Raw genomic sequence first — 16,418 nt, 5'->3', positions numbered from 1 at the left:
GAATGGGAAGCAGTATCTTTTCCCTATAGCATTAAGAGTCAAAATAAAACCCGATTTTTCTCTTGGGGATTCCAAGGGCTGCCAGACAGGTGCAGGAAAGTAATGGTGCACTGCTCCTTGAGTGGAAAATTCTGCTCAGTTTTCCTGGCCTGAATCATTTGTATGTGTTGGGCTCTCTGAGTACAGGTCTAACTCCTGTCTAGACCTTGACTGGGATCCAGGGTTGGGGGGATAGGAAAAGAAATGTAGCTGCAGGGCTGAGACCTCCAACTGGACACCTCCCTGATGACCTAGAGGCCTAAAGATTGTGCTGGGAGGTAAAACATTAAAATCCTTGTTGCATCCAATGACCTTTGCAGCATCCTGGGGGCCCATCTGTTTTGCAGGAGGTTCTGGCATAAGCTGCATCACCAGCTTTTCGGGATATCCATCCACTTGTACTCCCCATGGACACATTAAAAGGGAAGTGAGGCTGGATTAGCATCTGCATGCTGAGGCTGCATATACTGGACAATGTAGTGGATTGGGAATGCTCCCTCTGTACAACAAAGAGAAGTACACTTTGAAAATGAACTGGGTTGGAGTTGGTGAAGTGTGATAACACTCTTACCTCTTGATCAGATAGCTATAGATTTGAATTCCGCAGCCAGACTTGATGTAAAGATTAGATAGACGCTTTTCAGTGCTGTACTGAGGGAGTGCTGTATTGTTGGAGGTGCCTTACTGCTTGAACATTAAATCAAGGGCAGAGATTTTCTGCTAGGTTGTGCTGCTTTTATTCCAGAACCGCACAGAATTAAAAGCGCCAATTATATTCCATGCATATCGTGTCTTCATGATATTTTGCACTAGCTTAAAAAACATTGTGCTAGAACCTAGCCCCACCCACCAACTGGCCATGCCCCTCACTGAATTAAACCCCATTGTGGGTTTCTGCTAATTGTGCCCATTTGTGGGTCTTCGAGCTGGTTCATCCAATGAAGTTGGTTCTTTTTGGTGCAAGGACACTATCTGGCATGTTTTTAAAGTTTTTAAGTTTTTTTAAATATAATTTACTATGAGACTATACACCAATGTAAACAGTAAATGGTTCTATAGAGTTTTTAAAAGTCACTTTCAGTTATTTAAAATCAGGTTACTCCCAAGTAGAGGACTAGACTCTGAGACACTGCCAATTACGTTGATTCCTGCAGATCTTTGCAAACAACAATAGGGAAATGAGTTTGAGTGGAAACTTATCAAACTAGTGCAATTTTGGCGCCATTTGTGTTTGGATTGCCAATTGCAACCAAAGAGAAAACTTAGCCACCCGCATCCCTGATCTTATCCAATTATTAAAACGAACAATCAGGCTCAAATTTTCCTGGCCTCATGGTGACTGGGTTGGAGGCGGCTGGGCGGCCAGGAAAATAGTGGGTAGCTGCTTTGGGAAAGCTCCCTGGCGCCTTCCCACCGCTGGGGAAGTTTCCCAGAGGGGCCCTGGGAAACAGATTGGCAGCCACTGAACGGAGGTGGGCAGCTAATTTACATGATTAAGGCCCCAATGTGTGGTGATTTAGAGGGCTCTCTGGCATTTTGCTGGCATCTCAATGGAGGCAGCTTGCTGGTGCCAGGCTGGGGTGGCACCAGAGCTGGAGGCTCCATTCCTCAAAGAAGGGACTGCTGTCATGAAAGGTTGCACTTGGGGCCAAACACCCTGCTGGAGAGGTTTGCCCTCTATTCTGATTCATTTTATCTTTCCATTTGCCTGCTATTCATTGATGTTTAGGCCATTGAGTGTGCCTCCGTGTTGAAGCAGCCTCGCAGTCCAACCTGCCTCAGCAACACCCTCCTCTCCCAGTGCAGCTGCTGAGGCTCACGAGCTACCAGCTCTCCAATTGCACTGGCAGCATCAATAGACCACCCACCATCCTTAATAGGATGGCAGGCATGGAGGCAGCCAATTAGGAGGCTGCCTCGGGGAATATCGCTGAGCTGGTTTCGCTGTTGTCAAGTGTGGACTTGGGACCCATATTTAGAATCATCGAGTCATACAGCACAGAACAGGCCCTTTGGCCCATCGTGTCTGTGCCGGTCATCAAGCACCTATCTATTCTAATCCCATTTTCCAGCACTTGGCCCGTAGCCTTGTATGCTATGGCATTTCAAGTGCTCATCTAAATACTTCCTAAATGTTGTGAAGGTTCCTGCCTCTACCACCTCTTCAGGCAGTGTGTTCCAGATTCCAACACCCTCTGATTGAAAAAACATGTCCTCAAATCCCCTCTAAATCTCCTGCCCCTTACCTTAAATCTATGCCCCCTGGTTATTGATCCCTCCATGAAGGGAAAAAAGTTTCTTCCTATCTAACCTATCAATGCCTCTCATAATTTTGTATACCTCACTCATATCTCCTCTCAGCCTTCTCTGCTCTAGGGAAAACAACCCTAGCCTATCCAGTCCCTCTTCATAGCTGAAATACTCCAGCTCAGGCAACATCCTGCTGAATCTCCTCTGCACCCTCTCCAGTGCAATCACATCCTTCCTATAGTGTGGTGCCCAGAACTGTACACTGTACTCCAGCTGTGGCCTAATTAGCATTTTATACAGTTCCATCATAACCGCCCTGCTCTTATATTCTATGCCTTGGCTAATAAAGGCAAGTATCTCATATGCTTTCCTAACCACCTTATCTACCTGTGCTGCTGCCTTCAGTGATCTGTGGACAAGTACACCAAGGTCCCTCTGACCCTCTGTACATCCCAGGGTCCTACCATTCGTTGTATATTCCCTTGCCTTGTTGGTCCTCTCAAAATGCATCACCTTACACTTCTCAGGATTAAATTCCATTTGCCACAGCTCCACCCATCTTACCAGCCCACCTATATCGTCCTGTATAATTTTGGCCCTGAAATTGGGTCCCAGTGCCTGTGGGATAATCCTGCCCTAAAGGTCACAGGAATATCCTCTGATGGCATAAATTACACCATAATAAGATGCTGATTTGTCTCATAGATGCATAGAAAATAGGATCAGGAGTAGGTCATTCGGCCCTTCGAGCCTGCAGCCATTCATTACGATCATGGTTGATAATTCGACTCAGTAACCTGTTCCCGCTTTCGCCCCACATCCTTTGATCCCTTTAGACCCAAGAGCTATATCTAACTCCTTCTTGAAAACATACAATGTTTTGGCCTCAACTGCTTTCTGTGGTAGCGAATTCCAAAGGCTCACCACTCTCTGGGTGAAGAAATTTCTTCTCATCTCAGTCCTGAAAGGTTTACCCCGTATCCTTAGACTGGACTCCCCCAACATCGGGAACATACTTCCTGCATCTACCCTGTCAAGTCCTGTTAGAATTTTATAGGTTTCTATGAGATCCCCCCTCACTCTTCTGAACTCCAGCAAATATAATCCTAACCAACTCAAAATCTCTCCTCATACATCAGTCCCACCATCCCAGGAATCAGTCTGGTGAACCTTCGCTGCACTCCCTCTATAGGTCTCTAAGGAGACCAAAACTGCACACAATATTCCAAGTGTGGTCTCACCAAGGCCCTGTATAATTGCAGCAAGACATCCCTGCTCCTGTACTCGAATCCTCTCACTATGAAGGCCAACATACCATTTGCCTTTTTTACTGCCTGTTGCACCTGCATGCTTACCTTCAGTGACTTCTTAATTTTCCTCTTTAAAAACAAACTCTACATTTGAAAAAATATTGCATTGATAATATAATTTATCAAAGGCCGACGGCTGGGAGTGGGAGGTTCTGGGCACCAAAGGCCCAGTGTTATTGTTTCCTTTTTTAAAATATATATATATATAAAAAGTGACCCAGACATCGTCGGGTTCGGACGCCCGCACACGCAGATTTAAAACCCACCACCACTCCCACCGCCTGCCGCAACCAACCCCCCACTAGAACACCCAGGTCTTGCTGCATATTCCCCTCTCTCAGTTTCTCGCCATTCAGATAATAATCTGCCTTCCTGTTTTTGCTAGCAAAGTGGATAACCTCACATTTATCCACATTATACTGCATCTGCCATGCATTAGCTCACTCACTCAACTTGTCCAAATCACCTTGAAGCCTCTCTGCATCTTCCTCACAACTCACCCTCCCACCCAGTTTTGTGTCATCTGCAAATTTGAAGATATTGCATTTAGTTCCCTCATCTAAATCATTCATGTATATTGTGAATAGCTGGGGTTCGGTTTGGAATGCCCTGCGTGGGAGGGTGGTAGAGGCAGGTTGCCTCACATCCTTTAAAAAGTACCTAGATGAGCACTTGTCACGTCATAACATTCAAGGCTATGGGCCAAGTGCTGGCAAATGGGATTAGGTAGACAGGTCAGGTGTTTTAATGCATCTGTGCAGACACGATGGGCCGAAGGGCCTCTTCTGCACTGTATTATTCTGTGATTCTGTGATTATTCTGTGATCCTAGCACTGATCCCTGCGGTACCCCACTAGTCACTGCCTGCCATTTGGAAAAAGACCCATTTCTCCCTACTCTTTGTTTCCTGTCTACCAACCGATTTTCTATCCATCGCAATACACTACCCCCAATCCCATGCGCTTTAATTTTACATGCTCATCTCTTATGTGGGACTTTGTCGAAAGCCTTCTGAAAATCCAAACAAACCACATCCACTGGCTCCCCCTCATCAACTCTGCTAGTTACATCCTCGAAGAATTCTAGTAGGTTTGTCAAGCATGATTTCCCTTTCGTAAATCCACGCTGACTCTGCCTGATTCTACCACTGTTCTCCAAGTGCTCTGCTATAAAATCTTTGATAATGGACTCTAGAATTTTCCCCACTACCGACGTCAGGCTGACTGGTCTATAATTCCCTGTTTTCTCTCTCCCTCCCTTTTTAAATAGTGGGGTTACATTAGCTACCCTCCAATCTGGAGGAACTGTTCCAGAGTCTGTAGAATCTTGGAAGATGATCACCAATGTATCCACTATTTCTCGGGCCACTTCCTTAAGTACTCTGGGATGCATACCATCAGGCCCTGGGGATTTATTGGCCTTCAATCCCATCAATTTTCCCAACACCATTTCCTTCAGTTCCTCTCTCTCACTGTCTCATCGCAGTTTAAAGGGTTTTACTGGTGCAGAGTGGCAACTATTTCATCCCATATAGCAACAGTCACTGCAAAAAAAAAACTAACTCATTGTGGGAAATACATTGAAAAAGTTTAATGAAATAGTGATGCAAATAGTTTTCATAAATCAAAGGCGATCTCACAACTCACTCACTTCCACAACCTTAGAATATTCCAAAGCACTTCCCAGCTAACAAAATACTTTTAAAGTATGGTCAATGTTATAATGTAAAGAAATGTGGCAACCCACTGATACACAGGAAGATCCCACAAATAGTAATGAGATAAATGACCAGACAGATAAATGTTGGACAGATCAATGGGATGAATTCTCCTGCTCTTCTTTGGGTCAAGCTATGAGACCTTTTCCTTCCACTTGAGAGAGCAGCTGGATTCTTTGTTCAGCATCTCACCTCCTGGCATTCCACCTAAACTGCACTGAAGGGTCAGCCACTTGAAAACGGTGAAATTATACTTGGTCAATCATGAGAGATGGGTGGCAGCAGGTCATCTGCCAAGCTATACACCCTGCGGCAAACACAAAAATCCAGGGAAAGGAAAGGCAAGTGGAGTTTATGATGGCAGCTGACCCATGCCCACCATTTTGCAGCCTCGCATAGATAATATAGATAACGTTAAATAATTAGGAGTCATATCCCCGGTTATTCTGCAAATCTGCCTCCGTGAGCAATGAAAACTCTTTCACAGGAATGTAATGTTATGGACTTAATACTTGATGACCTTGTAGAAATTTTAAGGGGCACTTCTCAAGATTGCAGGAAAACTACTGCACTTTACCTAAATACTGAGAATCGTAGACAACTAAGCCTTGCCTTGAAAAATATTGCATGGAACCATAAACCTCAGTACCACTGCTAAAAGCTTCCCATTGTGAATGGCATGAAATCACAGAACATTTTAAGTACAGAAATCAAATAAACCCTTCAGCAAATCTAATGAGTCAACATTAAGGAAACTATCGAGAGTTTTAATTTAGTAATGGCGAAGATGTGATAGATTTACAGATTGAAATCATACTGTGAAATATTAATGTACATTTTGATGTGTTTGCAGGAAATCCCTGCACAGGGTGTTTTAAGAAAAGCGTTAATGCTTTTACGCTAAGAAAGAACTAATATTAATCGAACACCTTATCAAGGCCATAGGGCATCTTAAAATGCTGCACAACCAATTATTTATGTTTTGAAGTGCAGTCACGTATTAATATAACAAATACTCCTGCCAATTTTCACTCAGCAAGGTGCAATAAACAGCAATAAAGATGAATGACCAATTAATCTGCTTTTGATGGCACCGATTGAGGTAGAATTGTTGGCCAGAACATTAGGAGAATCTTCTGCTCTTTTTTGTACAGTGCCAGGGGACAATGGGGCATTTAGAGTTGCTGTTCGTAAGGAGGTAATGACGGGTAACTTAATGGGTCTTTGGAGAATGCCAGGAGTGGAACAGAGGGTAGATGTGGTTTTGTCAAATAAGGATTGTAGCCGAGGAGGGTGGCAGGACAGTAGGCTGGCAGAGGAATAATGAAAGATTGGGGGAGGGATTGACAGTGGTCCAAGTAACCCTGAAGGGAGAAATGCACAATGTCATTACTAGGTGACAGGAAGGGGGAAGACAGGAAAGAAGGGCTAAGAGGGGTGAAGCCCAAGGAAAGAATGGAGGTAGATGTAATGGGCTTGGATTTGGAGTGACACACAAATGGATACTGCGGGAATTGACCTTACATTGGCATGGAAAAGATTAGGATAAAGCAGAGAAGGTTAAGGGGAGGTTTAATTGAGGTATTTTATTCATTCACAGGATGTAGGCATTGTTAACAAGGCCAGTATTTATTGATGATCCCTAATTGTCCTTGAGAAGATGGTGGTGAGCCGCCTTGCTGAACTGTTGTACTTCTGTGTGGTGAAAGTGCTCCCACACTGCTGTTCGGGAGCGAGCTACAGGATTTTGACCCAGCGATAGTGAAGAAACAGCGATATAGTTCCAATTCAGGATGGTGTATCAGGACTTGGAGGGCAGCTTGCCAGTGGTGGTGTTCCCATGCATCTGCTGTCCTTGTCCTTCTAGGTGGAAGAAGTCGTGAGTTGGCAAGGTGCTGTTGACGGAGGCACGGTAAGTTGCTGCAGTGCATCTTGTATGCTACATACCGTAGTGTACCTGCATCAGATGCACTGCAGGGGTCCAAGAAGGCAGCTCACCACCACCTTCTCAAGGGCAATTAGGGATGGGAAATAAATGTTGGCCTTGCCAGCGACACCCCACATTGATGAAATCAATAAAAAAAACTGAGGCCACTGAATTAACCTAAGCTGGCTGTTGGGCAATCCATGAAAGCTCCCCTGCTCTCCATGTTTCATGATCACCACGAGCCTTTTTATTTCAGATTTATTTAATTAATGAATTATTGAATGAATTTAAAATTCCCAAGCTGTCATGGTGGGAATTGAATGCATGACTGAGGATCATTAGTCCAGACCTCTGGATTACAAGTCCAGTAACATAACCACGATATTACCGTACCCCTAACAGGTCAAAATTATCAAAAGTTTTGAAAGAATAACTAAGGAGAAACTGTTTCCCATGATAGAAAGATTGGTAACCAGGAGACACAGAGTTATGGTATTTAACAAAAGAACCAGAGGCAACGTGAAATTAAAAGATACACAGCAATTGGGAATGAACGACCTGAACGGGACTGGAAACAAACTCAATAATAACTTGCAAAAGGAAATTGGCTAAATTCTTGAACAGGAGAAATTTGAAGGGCTATTTCCAGTTTCCTGGTCCCAACCGCCTCCTCTTCACTATGGACGCCCAATCTCTCTACACCTCCATCCCCCACCAGGACGGTTTGAGGGCTCTCCGCTTCTTCCTTGAACAGAGGCCCAACCAGTCCCCATCCACCACCACCCTCCTCCGCCTGGCTGAACTTGTTCTCACATTGAACAACTTCACCTTCAACTCCACTCACTTCCTTCAAGTAAAAGGTGTTACTATGGGTACCCACATGGGTCCTAGTTATGTCTGTCTTTTTGTGGGATATGTCAAACATTCCTTGTTCCAGTCCTACTCAGGCCCCCTCCCCCAACTCTTTTTCTGGTACATTGATGACTGTATCAGTGCCATTTCCTGCTCCAGCCCTGAACTGGAAAACTTTATGAACTTTGCTTCTAATTTCCACCCTTCTCTCACCTTTACATGGTCCATCTCCGACACTTCCCTTCCCTTCCTCGACTTCTCTATCTCCATCTCTGGGGATAGGTTGTCTACTAATATCCATTATAAGCCCACCGACTCCCACAGCTACCTCGACTACACTTCTTCACACCCTACCTCCTGTAAGGACTCCATTCCATTCTCCCAGTTTCTCCGTCTCCGACGCATCTGCTATGATGATGCTACCTTCCATGACAGTGCTTCTGATATGTCTTCCTTTTTCCTCAACCGAGGATTCCCCCCACTGTGGTCGACAGGGCACTCAACCGTGTCCGGCCCATTTCCCGCACCTCTACCCTCACCCCTGCCCCTCCCTCCCAGAACCATGACAGGGTTCCCCTTGTCCTCACTTTCCACCGCGTCAGCCTCCAAATTCAAAGGATCATCCTCTGCCATTACTGCCATCTCCAGCGTGATGCCACTACCAAACGCATCTTCCCCTCCCTTCCCCTGTCAGCATTCCGAAGGGATCATTCCCTCCGCGACACCCTGGTCCACTCCTCCATTACCCCCACCACCTCGTCCCCTTCCCAGGGCACCTTCCCCTGCAATCGCAGGAGGTGTAATACCTGCCCATTTATCTCCTCTCTCCTCACTATCCAAGGCCCCAAACACTCCTTTCAGGTGAAGCAGCGATTTACTTGTACTTCTTTCAATGTAGTATACTGTATTTGCTGCACACAATGTGGTCTCCTCGACATTGGGGAGACCAAGCGCAGACTGGGTGACCGCTTTGCGGAACATCTCCGCTCAGTCCGCAAGCAGGACCCTGAGCTTCCGGTTGCTTGCCATTTCAACACTCCCCCCTGCTCTCACGCCCACATCTCTGTCCTGGGATTGCTGCAGTGTTCCAGTGAACATCAACGCAAGCTCGAGGAACAGCATCTCATTTACCGATTGGGCACACTACAGCCTGCCGGACTGAACATTGAGTTCAATAATTTCAGAGCATGATGGGCCCCCCGTTTTACTTTTATTTTTAGTTTTTTTTTCTTTTTTCTTTTTTTTTCTGTGTTTATTTTATTTTATTTTATCTTAGTTTGTTCAGTTTGCTTCCACACTGTTTTTTTTTTCATGTTTGTACTTGCAGCTGTTCAATTTTCAGTCCGGTAACACCCTATCTGTACTAATGCTTTGTCTTTCAACACACTATTAACATATTGTTTTCCTTTGCTCCGTGATCTTCTGGTTAGCTATTCTGTGACCTTGTCCTATCTACACCTTCTCCTTTGTTATCTCTTGCCCCACCCCCACTTTACTTGCTTATAACCTTTCACATTTCTAATATTTGCCAGTTCTGAAGGAGGGTCACTGACCTGAAACGTTAGCTTTGCTTCTCTCTCCACAGATGCTGCCAGACCTGCTGAGTATTTCCAGCATTTCTTGTTTTTATTTCAGATTTCCAGCATCCGCAGTATTTTGCTTTTATTATAAATTTGAAGGGCTGTCTGGAATGAACAGGGGAATGCATCTCATTGGATAGCTCTACCAAAGGGCCAGCAAATGCATGATAGGTTGAATGGTCTCCTTCTGTTCCCTTGTCATTCTATGATTCTATGTCCTGGTAGTAAACAGAGGAGAGGGAGCGGACAGTATCAGTCCAATATCAGAGGAGCTGTGGTGGATGAAGTTGACTTGTAGACAGGGTGGAGTCAGATTGGAGGTCAGAGCAGCCAATGTCATGGTTCGGAGGCAGTTGTGCAGGGTTAGTGTGTCCAGGAACTGTTTCAGGGTCAGAATATCAGTGGTCGCACTGTTCTGAATTCACTCATTGGAAATAGAGAGAAGAGGACGTTTTGAGGGTTGACCAATAGCCAGTGTAGGTTGATCCAGTGGAGGTGTGTAGTGGCCTCAGTGGCATCAGCAAATCTATTGTACCGGTCAACCATCCCCAGCAAAAACAGATGAATTGGGCCAGTTATCTCCTTGTTATTTGGAACATCTTGTTGTACGTAAAATGGCTACAGCATCTGCCGACATTACAACAGCCATTGTATAACAGAATAATTCAGTGTAGGCCAAGCAATTTTCTGAGAGAGAAGGAATTATATACCAGCAAATCTTTCTTTTGTTAACATGCTGAGAAAACAGGGGGCAGGAAGAGCATGCAGCCAGAGAAGGAAAGAAAGTATTTGACTCATTTAATATGATAGTAAATCTGATCGAGTTACTGGCACTTTTGTGAAGTCAAATCAAGGTATCAGCAATCCCTTTTGTGAATATGCCCAGGTCATAAAATGAAGGGATCTTAATGTACTGCATGCTATTATCTCAGCCACAGCTCCTTAGGGTGAGCAAGAATCAATGAAAAGTAGACAATTCAGGATGCCAAATATTGTTATTGTCCCAAACCACATAAACTGCAGACAGACACAGTTGGAGCTTAACAAACGCTTCCTTTTAACAGGCTTGTTTACTGGTCTGGATTATTCCGTTGTTCTGAAATAGAATCACCTGTATCAGATTAAGCCAGTGTGCATCTTCATTCAGGGTAGAACTTGCAACATGCTCCTAATTAGTATGGCACATGAGCCAGTTAGCATCCCCCACTCCTCCAATTAGTGGTTTTAATTTATCCACAAGTGAATCAATCTTACAGCTAAACAACCAAATCAAATCTCCTGAAATGTTTCCTCACCTCCACCACCACAACGGGCCACCACTTGGGCCATTTAACACAAGTCAATGCACCTGACTGCACCTGATTGAAGAATGCTTAATACTGCCATTTGTTAAAGAATCAGAGAACAAGACCATTCAGCCCATCATTTCCCATGCCAGTTCTCTGAAGGATTTATCCAATTAGTCCCACTCTTCGGCCTTCTCCAATTTTCTGTGTTTTGCATTTTTATCGAATTTCTTTCGAATGTTGAATCTGCTTCCACTGTCCTTTCAGACAGTGTATTCCAGATCATAACAACTCACTGGGTAAAACATTTCTCATCACACCTCTGGCTTTTTTGCCAATTACTTTAAATCGGTGTCCTCTGGTCACGACCCTTCTGCCAGTGGCTATCAAAACCCTATTGAGTGAATACAAAGTGAAATAAGTTCTATTTTTAGCAGTTTCATCTCTCTCTTTCAACATATTTTACAGGGAGCCTTTGGTCATGAAGATCCGCACCTGCCAAGAATGAGGCATATTAATTTCGTCATATGAACATTAATTTTAAACTGTGAAAAAATGACTTGTTTAAAAAGGGATCACCAGACACTTGGCTGGAGAACATTTGCATACTAAGAGACAGTGCTTGGAGAGAGAATTGCTCACTGATTCAATTAAGAGAGATTGGGCTGGGCAATGGCGATCCACATCCTGTCGGGGTGGGAGACAACACTACACCACCCACCGAGAGCTTTGGAATCCACAAATACAGGAGTGGTTAAGCCAGCTGGTTACATGACTAACTGACCAGTCCAGGCTTTTTGAACTAGACACAGGAGAGTTTGAATTCAGACTGCAGATTGTAACGGAACCTGGAACAATACAGCTTCTCTCCTGGCTGGCTCTCTCTTGCCTTCTCGCAAGCCTCCGGACACACTGATGTCGCTTAAATCTCAAGAGAGAGAAAAGACTCCTACATCAAAACAAGTTAAAGCGTGCACTGGGCCCCAACGAACAGCAAGACTTACCAGTGACTAAAGAGTGCTTGCCTGATAAATTATCTGAACATCTTGGGAGAAAGATTGGCAATGAAAATTCTACAGATGTGATATATTTAAATATCAGCAAGTTTATTGAGACTGTGCCACATAAGTAATTAGCACACAAGGCAGGAAGGCACGGAATAGGAGGCAAGCTTTTCAGGCAGACTGAAAATTGGCTGACTGTGAGAAAGTAAAGATGTGGCTTTGATTGGAGCTGCATCAACATTGTGATGGATCACTAGCTGGCGCCACAGAAATTAAGGCAGAGGTCGTCAGTTTATAGAACTATCTATGTTTGCATATGACATCACATTGGGGGTTTAAAATGATAGGAAAGAGGAAGGCCAAATATTAAGGGATCTAAGGAGGTGGTCACCCTGGAGCTTAAGAGAGCACAGGCAGAGAGGGACTGGGTGGCTGCCAGACAGACAAGATGGTCAAGGCAGGTAGCGCAGGAGTCCCCAGAGAGCATCCCACTTTCTAACCAGTATTCAGTTCTGAATACTGATGGGAGAGAAGGTTCCTCTGGAGAGTGCAGAGAGAGTTATGACCAGAGCCTTAGATTACAGGACGATATAGATGGGCTGGTAAAATGGGCGGAGTAGTGGCAAATGGAATTTAATCCTGAAAAGTGTGAGGTAATGCATATTGAGAGGACTAACAAGGTAAGGGAATATACAATGGATGGTAGGACCCTGGGATGTACAGAGGGTCAGAGGGACCTTGGTGTACTTGTCCATAGATCACTGAAGGCAGCAGCACAGGTAGATAAGGTGGTTAGGAAGGCATATGGGATACTTGCCTTTATTAGCCGAGGCATAGAATATAAGAGCAGGGAGGTTATGATGGAGCTGTATAAAATGCTAGTTAGGCCACAGCTGGAGTACTGTGTACAGTTCTGGTCACCACACTATAGGAAGGATGTGATTGCAATGGAGAGGGTGCAGAGGAGATTCACCAGGATGTTGCCTGGGCTGGAGCATTTCAGCTATGAAGAGAGACTGAAAAGGCTAGGGTTGTTTTCCTTGGAGCAGAGAAGGCTGCGGGGGTGTCATAATTGAGGTGTACAAGATTATAAGGGGCATTGATAGGTTAGATAGGAAGAAACTTTTCCCCTTGGTGGAGGGATCAAGAACCAGGGGACATAGATTTAGGGTAAGGGGCAGAAGGTTTAGAGGGGACTTGAGGAAAATATTCTTCACCCAGAGGTTGGTTGGAATCTGGAACACACTGCCTGAAGAGATAGTGGAAGCAGGAACCCTCACAACATTTAAGAAGTATTTAGATGAGCACTTGAAACGCCATAGCATACAAGGCTGTGGGCCAAGTGCTGGAAAATGGGATTAGAATAGTTTGGTGCTAGATGGTCGGCACGATGGGCTTGTTTCTGTGCTGTATAACTCTATGACTATGACTCTATGAGAGCACTGTGGGTGCCTCAGCTGTGCAGGGGGGGAGGAAAAAAGACAGAAAATAAATAAAGGCACGGGATTCTATAGTTAGGGTAAGAGACAGGCGTTTCTATGGTCACAGAAATGATTCCAGGATGATATGTTGTCTCCCTGGTGCAAGGGTCATGGATATCACCGAGCGGCTCCAGAGCATTCTGGAGGGTGAAGGTGCACAGCCAGAGGTCATGGTCCACATTGGTACCAACGATTTAGGAAGAAAGAGGGATATGGTCCTGCAGGCTGAGTTTAGGGAGTTAAGAAAGAGATTAGCAAGCAAGACCTCAAAGGTAGGAATCTCCAGATTACTCCCAAAGCCACATCCTAGTGAGAATTGAAATAGGAGAATACACCAGACGAATGCGTGGCTGGAGAGATGGTGCAGGAGGGAGGGCTTCAGATTTCTGGGGCATTGGGACCAGTTCTGGGGAAGGCGGGACCTGTACAATCCGGATGGTCTACACCTGAACAGGACTGGGACAAATATCCTGGCAGGAAGGTGTGCTAGTGCTGTTGGGGATGGTTTAAACTAGTTTAACAGGGGGATGGGAACCTGAGGGCAGTTTCAGACAGGACAATTTCAGGGCAGGGAACGGGAGGCAGAAAATTAGCGAGTGACTCTGACAGACAGAAGAAGCAAAGATTAAAAAGTGTACAGCACAGGAATTTGGCAGTGATAAAGAGCATTTATTTAAATGCAAGGAGTATAGCAGATAAAGCCAATGAGCTGAGGGCACAGATAGATACATGGCAACACAATATCATTGCTATAACGGAAACTTGGCTTAAAGAGGGGCAAAAATGGAAGCTCAACATCCCTGGATATCGAGTTTTCAGGCGGGAGAGGGGGATAAAAAAGGATGGGGATGTAGCATTATTGGTTAAGGAATCAATAACAGCTGTGAGGAGGGATGATATGCTAAATGAATCATCAAATGAGGCCATATGGGTGGAGGTCAGAAATAAAAAAGGGGCAGCCACATTACTAGGAGTGTACTATAGACCCTCAAATAGCGAGAGAGAGAGATAGAAGAACAAATATGTAAGCAGATTTCTGAGTACAAAAATAGGACAATAATAGTTGGGGATTTCAACTACCCTGATATCAACTGGGATATAAACAGTGTGAAGAGCACAAAGGGCACAAAATTCTTCAACTGCATTCAAGAGAACTTTTTTAGCCAGTACGTAACAAGCCCAACGAGACGGGGTGCAATTCTAGATTTAGTCTTCGATAATGAAGCTGGACAAGTGGATGAAGTAACAGGGGGTGGCCATTTTGGAGATACTGACCATAATACAGTTAGTTTTAGCATAATCATGGAAAAGGACAAAGATAAAACAGGAGTAAAAATTCTAAATTGGGGGAAGGCAACTTTTACGAAACTGAGAGGTGACCTGGTGAAAGTGGACTGGATACAGCTACTTGAAGGAATATCAGTGGCAAATCAGTGGGAGGCATTCAAGAGCAAGATTCTGCAGGCAGAGTGTAGGCATGTCCCCACAAAGATAAAGGGTGGTACTGAAAAATCTAGAGCCCCCTAGTTATCTAAAAGCTTACAGGGTAAGTTAAAGCAAAAAAAAAGAAAGCTTATGACGATCACAAAAATCTTAATAATTTAGAAAGCCTAGAGGAGTATAGAAAGTGCAGGGGTGAAGTAAAAAAGGAAATTAGAAAAACAAAGAGAGGACGTGAAAAATTATTGGCAGGTGAAATCAAGGAAAACCCAAAGATGTTTTATTAGTACATTAAGAGCAAGAGGATAACTAAGCAAAGGGTAGGGCCTATCAGTGATGTACAAGGGAACTTGTGCATGGATGCAGAAGATGTGAGCAGGGTTTTTAATGAGTTTTATGTCTCTGTCTTTGCAAAGGAGAGTGTTGATGCCGACATTGTTGTTGAAGAGGAGGAGTGTGAAATATTAGATACGATAAGCATAAAGAGAGAAGTACCAGAGGGTCTGACATCCTTGAAAGTGGATAAATCACCAGGGCCAGACGGATTGCCTCCCAGGCTGTTAAAGGAAGCCAGGGGGAAAATAACGGACACGCTGAGGATCATCTTCAAATCCTCACTGGATGTGGATGGGGTGCCAGAGGATTGGAGGTCTGCGAACATTATACCATTGTTTAAAATGGGTGCGAGGGATCGGCCAAATAATTACAGTCTGACCTCGGTGGTGGGTACATTATACAAATCAATTCTGAGGGACAGGATAAACTGCCACTTAGAAAGGCATGGATTAATCAGGGATAGTCAACATGGATTTGTTAAGGGAAGGACCCTTCCGAAGAAGGGTCACTGACCCGAAACGTTAACTCTGCTTCTCTTTCCACAGATGCTGCCAGACCTGCTGAGTGAATCCGGCATTTCTTGTTTTTGTTTCATTATCTTACTAACTTGATTGAGTTTTTTGAGGAAGTAACAAAGAGGATTGATGAGGGTAGTGCAGTGGATGTGGTCTACATGGATTTTAGTAAGGCATTTGACAAGGTCCCATATGGCAGACTGGTCAGTAAAATGAAAGCCCATGGGATACAGGGGAATGTGGCAGGTTGGATCCTAAATTGGCTCAGTGACAGGAAACAAAGGGTAGTAGTCGACGGATGTTTTTGCGAATGGAAAGCTGTTTCCAGTGGTGTTCCACAGGGCTCAGTGTTGGGTCCCTTGATGTTTGTGGTATATATTAATGATTTGAACTTAATGTGGGAGGCATGATTGGGAAATTTACTGATGAGAAAAAAAATTTCTGTGTATTTGATAGTGAAGAGGATAGCTGTCGACTCCAGAATGATATCAATGGTTTGGTTGAGTGGGCGGAAAAGTGGCAAATGGAATTCAATCCAGAGAAGCGTAAGATAATGCATTTGGGGAGGGCAAACAAAGCAAGGGAATATACAATAAACGGGAGGATATTGAGAGGGGTAGAAGAAGTGAGAGACCTTGGAGTGCATGTCCACAGGTCCATGAAGGTGGCAGGACAGTTAGA

This window comes from Heterodontus francisci, chromosome 12 (genome assembly GCF_036365525.1).
Source record: "Heterodontus francisci isolate sHetFra1 chromosome 12, sHetFra1.hap1, whole genome shotgun sequence".
NCBI lineage: Eukaryota > Metazoa > Chordata > Chondrichthyes > Heterodontiformes > Heterodontidae > Heterodontus > Heterodontus francisci.
This window is presented reverse-complemented; position numbering follows the sequence as displayed.